Below are 10,676 nucleotides of genomic sequence, written 5' to 3' on the forward strand. Positions count from 1 at the left end.
ACTGATAAAAATATGAAAGTAAGTTTACGAAGACAGTCTGCTTAGTAAAGGACAATAAGTCGAAAAGCCTTGTAGAGGTACTCCATTGTTTCACTTTCCTTCGTGGCTTTTGCCTTTATCTATATATTCACCACGATCCAAATTTTTGCGAATCAGTTTTACAGATATGTATATGAATATATATAATATATATATATATATATATATATATATATATATATATATATATATATAAGAATCCACAGTAATACGCTTGCTTTTAAAGACACAATGTATTTGTAAAATTACTTAAAAGCTTTCGTCCATCAACAGAAGAATGGAAGAAAGCTTTAAGCCCTGTATATAGTTTTACAAATACATTTCGTCTTCATAAACATGAGTATCACTGGGGATTCTTTTACTGAGCCAACTAAGAAGCACGATACGGTGTTTTTATATTCCATATATTATATATATATATATATATATATATATATATATATATATATATATATATTATATAAACGAGGCAAATGCTATGAAGAAAATTAAAACAACGGAGTACAAGATGCTAGTCCTAGGCCGTTCAACACAACGGTCCTTTATAGCAGACTAATGAGAAATATAAAAATAATGTTTCCAAGTAATTTCGTATAAATGACACACGACATACAGATGTCCCTGAGGATGGTAATTATAAAGGAACATATGCACTTTGAATCAAACACAGTTCAAGAATTAGTGTTCCTATCAAACCAAAAGGTTCTTTGAGAGGTTTTACAAAAGATTAGGCCTAAATGGCTCAGAAGCAGGGAGGAGTCAATTAAAGGGTTATACAGACGAAGAAACTGACCACTAAAAATGACCACAGAATGAAAAAGCTTATAAAAGTACAACACAGTATATTCTTTGGTAAACAATATTTTTTTCAAGATGAACATTTTCAAAAACCTATTAGCATACGAATAAATAAAAAATATATATCAGGTTACTAATTAGTAATGAAGTGAGTGATTTTATCTTTAAGGTCATTCTTGAACATTTTACTATAGCCGGTTCACTTAAGGTAGTTTCTTGGGCGAACCCTATGCGTGCAAGATATTTGTCTCGTAAGCACAGGGCTCTTCCAAGAATCTACCTTAAGTGAACCAGCTATAATACAGTAGTCTAAATACATGCCAGAGCTAAGGTAAAAAATTACAGCTGAAATTAAGCTGTATGAAGGCAGATTCTAAAAAAATTCGTGAAGGGAAACCTTTCGATATGGCAATCATTGATCTGTCAGTCCTGTTTATCTGTGACAGTTTTCACTTAAATGAATGAATATTGCATTGGATGTTTGCCTATTTTAGACAGAATATATTCTTATGTTGTTTAGTTCTCAATTCTAAATCATCACTTGATTGACCTTTTTTTTTTTACATTCATTTTAGTGTATTATATAGGCAAAAACCATGATAATATTAAAAGATTCTAAAAATTATTTTATGATTTCAAAACACTAATTATATATATATAGATATATATATATATATATATATATATATATATATATGTAATGTAATGTATATATACCACATATATATGCATACACACTTCACACACACACATATACAATATATATATATATATATATATATATATATATATATATATATATATATATATATATATATATATATATATATTATATATATATATATATATATTAGTGGTTTTGAAATCATAAAATAATTTTTAGAACCTTTTAATATTATCATGGTTTTTGCCGATAATAATACACTAAAATGAATGTAAAAATAAAAAACGTTAATCAAGTAAAGATTTAGAATTAAGAACTAAACAACATAAGAATATATTCTGTCCAAAAATGGGCGAACATCCAATGCAATATTCATTCATTTAAGTGAAAACTGTCACAGGATAAATTAGACTGACAGATCAATGATTGCCATTTTGAGAGGTTTCCCTTCACGATTTTTTTTAAAATCTGCCTTCATACTGCTTAATTAATTTCAGCTGTAATTTTTTACCTTACCTCTGGCATGTATTTGGACTACACTATTATTGCTGGTTCACTTAAGGTAGATTCTTGGATGAGCCCTCTTTGAGGAAGCTGATATATATATATATATATATATATATATATATATATATATATATAGTATATATATGGATATATATATGGATATATATATAGATATATATATATATATATAGATAGATATAATATATATATAGATATATATATATATATATATATATAATATATATATATATATATATATATAATATATATATAGTATATATATATAATTTATATATATATTATATATATATTATATATATATATGTATATATATATATATATATATATATATATATATATATATATAGATATATATATATATATATTTATAGATAGATAGCAGCTTCTTCAAAGAGGAGTGCCAGAAAGATTCAGCTGTTAAAATATAAATATAGCACTAACCGAAATTAGGGGGAAAGCACCCTGTTCTACCGTATCTTTATATTCAATTTATTTTTATTTTATTCTACTTCAGTAAATTGCTGTATTCTACTCCACAGGCGCTGCATTTTCCTTAAGTGTTTTTATTTCCTTTATAGATATTTACCAGAGCTGCAAATATCTAGAGAGAGAGAGAGAGAGAGAGAGAGAGAGAGAGAGAGAGAGAGAGAGAGACTCATGTTACTTATGGAGTTGAGAAATATTCTCAATTAACTTGCCAATTAAGCGCATATAAAGTTTCCCTGGTTGAATTTATTATTGACTTCTGCAGCAATATGGGAGAGTCGCCATGATCTACGCTGGGAGGTAATTAAAAAGGTTAAAAACACTTCCTTTTGGGCAAACGTGAACATAATTAGACAAACGGTTTAATTAAGGCCTCTTTGCAAGCTCTTTTGGATGCGGGAGATTTGCTTCTTTTCACCCAACCTCTTAATGAGGAAAATAACTTCAGGTTCAAATGATTGAAAGTTACGTAATGCGCCGATACATTTGAAATTTGGCTACTTGATTTGCTTACTTTTTTCAGAATTCCAGAAATATGGCTTTGATATTTTCCTACTTGTGATAAGTAAACATATCATTCTATTTTGATGTTTTCATCCACTAAAGAGGGGAAATTATGTTTTAAGTGGCAACTGCAAATCTAGGAAGAAATTGCCTTTCGCACATACATGTACACACACAATATACACACACAAAAATACACACTTATACACGTATATATTTTAAATATTATGGAATCTTAAGACTGTAAGAAAAGTCAATATATATATATATATCTATATATATTATATATAATATATATATATATATATATATATATGTATATATATGTGTGTGTGTGTGTGTGTGTGTGTATGTGTGTGTGTGTAAATATGTGTGTACCTCGTTCTTGACTTGACAAAATTCTTACTGTCATATTAAAATCACCGATGTCCGTACAGGTAAAATAAAATATCCAGGGCCGTTCAATATCCTGGATATATATACGGGCCGTTTTCATCGTTAAAAGGAGATAGCTGTCTAACCACAAGAGATACTATTTCCCCAGAATAGCAACTCACTCACTCTCTCTCTCTCTCTCTCTCTCTCTCTCTCTCTCTCTCCTCTCTCTCAAATGTTTTTCTAAAGTGTTGAAAGATACCAACCTCATTAACACTAATGTATACATTTGATCAAAATCTTTATGTGCAGTTTCGGTGTTGCACATGAGTCAGCGTGTGCAGTCTTTATTATCATATTCAGCTGAGTGATAAGGTGCTAAAAAAAAAAAAAAAAAAAAAAAAAAAAAAAAAAAAAAAAAAAAAAAAAAAAAAAAAAAAAAAAAAAAAAAAAAAAAAAAAAAAAAAGTCCAAGGTCTGTGAAAAAATATAAGGTTTACTACATGCGTCTTGTGAATACAACAAAGTAATCCATATAAGGAAATAGGGATATGTTTACTTGTAAAAACGTAAGTAGTCCAGGACTTTACATTATTGTAGACTGTATAGGGTAAAAAAAAATAAAATACAAAAATAATAGTAAAATATGCGTCGAATTTTCTTCTGCGCAATCGAGTTTTCCGTATAGCATAAAATACTGCATAAAACTCTCCACCACGGCCCATGAAACTCTCAGTCGCTGCCCATGAAACTTTCAGCCACAACAGATGGTGGCCTGTGCTGTTGTTTGCTGGCGCGCGATCAAGGTCAACTTTACCCTTAGTTAAAATAAAACCTACTGAGGCTAGAAGGCTGCAAATTTTCATATTTGATGATTGGAGGGTGGGTGATCAAGATACCATTTGCAACCCCTTAGCCTCAGTAGTCTTTAAGATATGATTCTGACGGACAGACAAAAAGTTATCTTAATAGTTTTTTTTATGCAGAAAAAAGTCCAGTTCAAAAAAAAAAAAAAAAAAAAAAAAAACCCCGAGTTGGTAATCTAATGTAAAACCTCACAAGACATTCTTAGACTACCCTCATTTTCAGAGTAACGACAGCCTTTAGAATTTTGCCGATAATTAAGGAAGGATATTTAGACTCAATTTCCTACACATTAGATGAACTCGCGTCTTCTTCCTAATAACCCACTTTGATCACTTTGTTAATTTTTCAGATTCATGTCCTGACGTCACAGCGAACGGATGATGGTGGAATGCGTTTTTGTTACTGACGATTAACAACTGTCGGTACGACAATAAAATCTAAAGTAATATAGGAAAATGTTTTCACACAATTAAAAAATATTTCTTTAGATATAACAGTACTGAAATTCCAGCATAGGCTACCTTGGGTCCATCATGTTTAACCTCTATGAGATATCAGGGTTTCATTTGTATTTATAAACTCGGAAGAAAACCATTATCTGATAAGAAATTACAAAATAAAAGGGTCATTTTGTAAATACATTTAATTTAGCTAATCTGTTATTAACGGGTATCACTGAATAACTTGTCTTACAAAGCAGGCACCTTCATTGGCCATACAAAAACAGAAGAAAGTTATCAACATATAAAGTCCTCGATTATGTGGTGTTCACAGAATCTAGCAAATATCTGAAAACACAGAATTCGCTACATGGCCTTCGTTACTGCGATACTGAATAGCTTAAGTAAAAGGAAAAAAAATCTTTCTAAATCAGGAATAAAACTCCACTATTTCTAGTACAGGGGGTTAGGAGGGAGAAGGAAGATATTCGGATAAACAAAATCTCACGATTCTTTCCATGAAAATGAATCAGAGAATCTTGAAGAATATATTTAATTTTGTCTAAACTCCAAAACTTTGAGGATCTCGTTATATGTAGTCATAAATCTAATAAATCAATTTGTGTGGGGTCATTAATCAAAGAACAAACGACGACGTATTTTTTCGCCTTAATCAGTAGCTACTTACGCCAAAATGCTTTACTAATTTTAGAATACCATAATGGCAACATTCTAAAAACATATAAACAATGGTATTGTCATATTCCAATTAGTTATTCCTTATGAAAAATGCAACTTTATATACAAAAACATCTATAAACATTGAGAGAGAGAGAGAGAGAGAGAGAGAGAGAGAGAGAGAGAGAGAGAGAGAGAGAGAGAGTTTAATAAACCCAAGGAGAGGCCGCCCATCATCATATGAGTGAAATAATTCCGCTCATGAAATTTCTGAAGAGAATTAAACTTCAGCAAAAGAAACAAAGCAAATTTAAAAGTTCTCAGAATCATTATAACTTTTCTTACTACGGCCTTCCCCGAGTGTAATGTTTCTCGAGTAAAAAAAATAGCAAAAAAAATTTCAGAAAGGACTTAGTTCACGGTAACCAGGAGAGATTTCTTTTTCCTTGTTCGCATAATTTCAATGTATCATCATTAGCGATTTTTTTCAGAGAGAGAATTACGAATTTTTTATTTGTATATTTTTCGTTTTTACAAAAATGAGAATTACTGGGGTTCGAGAGCCACTAACGTACCTGAGAGAGAGAGAGAGAGAGAGAGAGAGAGAGAGAGAGAGAGAGAGAGAGAGAGAGAGAGAGAATGCTTAAACAAAGATGTAAAAAGGACTTACAAAATAATCAGAAAAAGGAAAATAAAATTTTAAAGTACATAAATTTCTTTATACATGCAATTATAATATATATCTGAATAGAAACTTTATGTTGATTCAGTAACATAATCGAAATATATGGAGGTATGTAGAGAAATTCCATCATGTGATATACCACATAGGCACGAAGACATTATGATCTCACATATTTCCTTCATCTTGGTCCTCACTTACATACAATATATTATATATATATATATATATATATATATATATATATATATATATATATATATATATATATATGTGTGTGTGTGTGTGTGTGTGTGTGTGTGTGTGTGTGTGTGTGTGTGTGTGCTTAAAAAATCACAGTAGATGCACATGACTCCATTAAATAAGCAAATACCACAGGAAGATGACAGTCAGAAATCCAAGCGCTTTCGTCTTTATTAAGACATTGCCAATGTCTTAGTATTCGCTTATATTTATATATATATATAATTATATATATTCCGTTAAAAAGTGGACCCTAACACTGAAGCCAAATTTACCTACGTCACGCCCACCGAAGCCTCTTATCTTGAAATAGTCATAATTTCACACCCTCATCGGTGCAACGCCTGCGTAATGACTTATCCCGAGTGGTCACAATATGAGTGCATTTAAAGTCGTACAACTCTTAAGCTACAAAATTCTTTTGTTATCTGCTGGGAGTCGAGATTTTAAATCCATAAGAGATCGGCTGGTGGTGTTGCAAAAACCTCTCACGAATTGTTTTATTTAAAGAAAAATATTAATAAATACAATATTCAATGGCAATCTTATGAAATCATTTTTAAAGTAGTTGCCAGGACACTCAACGATGTGCATGCTGAAAAAAAATTTGGTTAATTTTAATTTTGAAGTTGGAAAAACTGTAATTTCTGAAATGAATACTTACGCATTATCTACATGGTACAAAAATTATGAAGAATTTACTTTAAAACTTAAAATTAAAGGGTTAACCTATTTCAGTGAATGTAATTAATAACCTCAAATTAAATTTGATAGGATTTTTTAATTGGTTTAAGGTAAAGATATAGTAATATTTAGGTAAGACTTCATCTGTAAGAACGTGGTTTTAATATTATATGTACAACGGAATAGCTTTGCACTATCTTTCTTGAAATCATGGTAGAGAAGGAACCACCCTTCCTCAGAATGTAAACAACTGGCCAATTAAAAAGCCATATTTCACTAAGATTTTGACTCTCAAAAACCCTTCAAAGTCTCTTAAACAGAAAATGACAGGTGGAGATTCTACATCAATAGCGCAGACTTTTATACGTGTCAGTAAAATGCAATAAATAGCTCGCAACCACCCAAACATTTCCTGAGGCCTCCACGGCTCTAATAAAGCTCGCCAGAGGGAGAAAAAGAAATGCCATTTCCTGCCATAAATAAACATGGCATTCTTCCTTGGGAAAATTCACTTTCACGTTGAGTCTTTCTTTTTTCACTCCTCATCTGAAGAACGTGTGCATTCGTATATGTGTTCGTGTAATGTGACAATAGGAGACAATCTATGCCCCATTTTCAGTGAGTGTGAGAAATGGCTCGAGTGCCGCCCCTGCCACTCTGTTTTCTTTGGGAGCCACAGAGGGAGGAGACCTGGAGAGAGGAAGAGGGGGAGGACGGGAGCCTCAGAGAGAGGGGCCTCTGAGACGCCCATAATGAAGACGAGTGCCAAAGTCGGACACCGGAATGCGACAATTTAGTTAATGGTGAGCCTGGCAGGGATATGTCTCACTCTCTCGAAACATGTCTTCAAAAGATACAATGGCTTGCTGGGAAAACATATGGAGAGGCTTCACCAACGACATGTTTCGAAAATGGGGGAAAAAAGAGAAGCACGAAAATTTACGCCTAAATTAGAAAATAGCGCGGAAAAACGTGCCAGCTGATTTGTAAATGGGGAAGACAGCACCAGACTGCCACGATGGGCGTGAGAAAAGGAGCATTAAGATTCTGTAAAGTTAAGTAATGATGTAACGAATCTCTATTGGTGAAGTAGAAAATAGGTTATAAACGGTACCCAAGTTAAACATATGTTGAAAGAAATTTTTTTTCTTTTAGAAGGTAATTCACTCGAATTGTTAAATTAAACTCAAAATCATATTCAAAACCCCATTTGAAAAATGAAAAAATATAAATATATATATTATATATATATATTATATATATATATATATAATATATATATATATATAATATATATATATATATGAGCTATAAATGCCAACCAAATAATAAAAAAAATTCGTGGAAAGAATCCAAGGCATTGCAGATTGGTTAACAAGCTGGAACCCAATAATTACGTGGAAAATATTTGGCTCAAAGAATCCAGGCAATACGTTCGTATTTAAATTTGCGCTTCCGGTTATATAGGTTCATATTTATTTCAAAATATTTCACGTACAGATTTTGCAATTAGTTGTTTTTCAAGGGCCATTTTACTTTGCTACAGTTAACACGATATATTCTGCTGTTACTTGAAGACTCGAGAGAGAGAAAGAAAGAAAATAAAATAGATATCTTCTGGAGTATATAAGTCAGTCTGTTTCCTGTCCTCTCTTCATTACAAACAAACACACGATAAATATAATGTAATATATAGTATATGCATACACCCGCCCACCCACAAACAAACATATATTATATATAATTCTATTATATATATATATATAATATATATATATATATAATATATATATATATATATATATATATTATATATTATATATTATATATAATATATATATTATAATAATAATAATAATAATAATAATAATAATAATAATAATAATAATAATAATAATAATAATAATAATAACAACAACACCATACCGTGCTTCTCAGATATCAGCAGAATGTTAAACAGTAATACTCTTGTCTGGAAAAACAAGTTTCAAGAATTTATGTTACCCAAAGTTTTTTTTATTGACAAATGTCTTTCTACAGCCAACAGAATGTTTCACCTTCCAAGGCAACACCGATCAAATGTTAATTCTAAATCCCTACCCCCTTCGTATAATTCTGACCAGAGAAAAGTCTAATAATCTTAGAAAAGAAAGACACGGGTATAGTGTAGTTTTTCAATACCCTATTATTCTTAGAATGAAAATGATCAAGAACGGTTGAAGAAAACCAAACAGCGATGTCGGAGTCTAAGCTATCAGGTGCAAAAACTGTGAGAAAGTAGTCGTTCCCTGGACCAAAGGAAACTGGAACACTGCAGTCTGCCGTTTGGGTAATGTTTACAGCGACATTGCTAAGCCCACGTGGGATTTGAATAAAGAAATCGCTTTCAAAAAAGGCAAAATGTTATTTATAAAAGTACTGCCAGGACCACTAAGAAGATTGTAGGAGATCTGATCACTTTAAATGACATCTTTGAGGGAATAATGGCGTTATGAATAACTTAGAATTCTGGAAAGCGAACAATAACTTGTTCGCTTATTTTGACATCGTTTATATGTTTCAGTATGTTTATATTTATTTCTGTTTTTTCATCATTGTTTTGTCTCTATTTAGTTTAGTGATCAAGTAGAACGGACGAAAGCTTTACGCTCCGTAAATATTTTTACAAATACATTTCATCTTTTTATACAAGAGTATCACTGTGGATCCTTTATATATATATATATATATAATTTAATCATATATATATTAAGAATATATATATATATTAGAGATAATATATATTATATTATATATAGATAATATACAGCCGGACCAACCCAACGCTGCAAGGAAGATTCTAGATGACAACTGATAGACACTCTCTATCCCTCTCTACCTCTTTCTCCACCCAAAGTCCCTCTACTCTCTCTCTTTCTCTCTCTCACTTTCTTTCCCTCTTACTCTCCCTGTTTCTCACTCTCTCCCTTTCCTGTAAAAATAGTTGCTTCTGTTAAACTGAACAGTGTTTTTAGCATTTTGTATTTCACCACTTCTCACCCCCATTCCCATCGGGCCTGATATTGGACTTGAAGAGCATCAGTAGTGTCTCTATTCATCCCAGAGACCTTGAAAATCATGGTTTAGACACTAATGTCCGTCCTTTTTTACACTTTATTTTTCACCCCCTTCTAAACTTACCCCCTCAGCATCCTCGAAAACTATGGACTAGACCTTATCTGTTGTTTTCGTTTATTTTTGCATATTTCCAGCCCCCCTTCGTATTGGGGCTGAACTTGGACTGAAAGGGAATCAAGGAGTGTCATTATTCACCTTAACGACCTTGAAAACTATGGATTACACACTAATATCTTTCGCTTTAAGTTATTTTTACCCGTTACTCCTTTCCCACCCGTTCTCAACCCCACTTCCTTTTGGGGCTGAACCTGGACTTAACGGGGATCAGGACTGTCACTGTTCTTTTCAGCTACCTCAAAAACTATGGATAGACACTATACCTGTCATTTTTGGTTTTATTACATATCACTCCTTCTCACCTCCCCTTCCTTCTTGACTGCACTTGGACTTAAAGGGCTTCAAGAGCATCACTCATCTTAGGAACCTCGAAAACTATAGATTAGACACTAATATCTGTCATTTTGGTTTTTTTATATATATATATATATTTCACCCCTTCCTATCCCTTCCCA

This window comes from Macrobrachium nipponense, chromosome 1 (assembly GCF_015104395.2).
Source record: "Macrobrachium nipponense isolate FS-2020 chromosome 1, ASM1510439v2, whole genome shotgun sequence".
In the NCBI taxonomy this organism is placed as follows: domain Eukaryota; kingdom Metazoa; phylum Arthropoda; class Malacostraca; order Decapoda; family Palaemonidae; genus Macrobrachium; species Macrobrachium nipponense.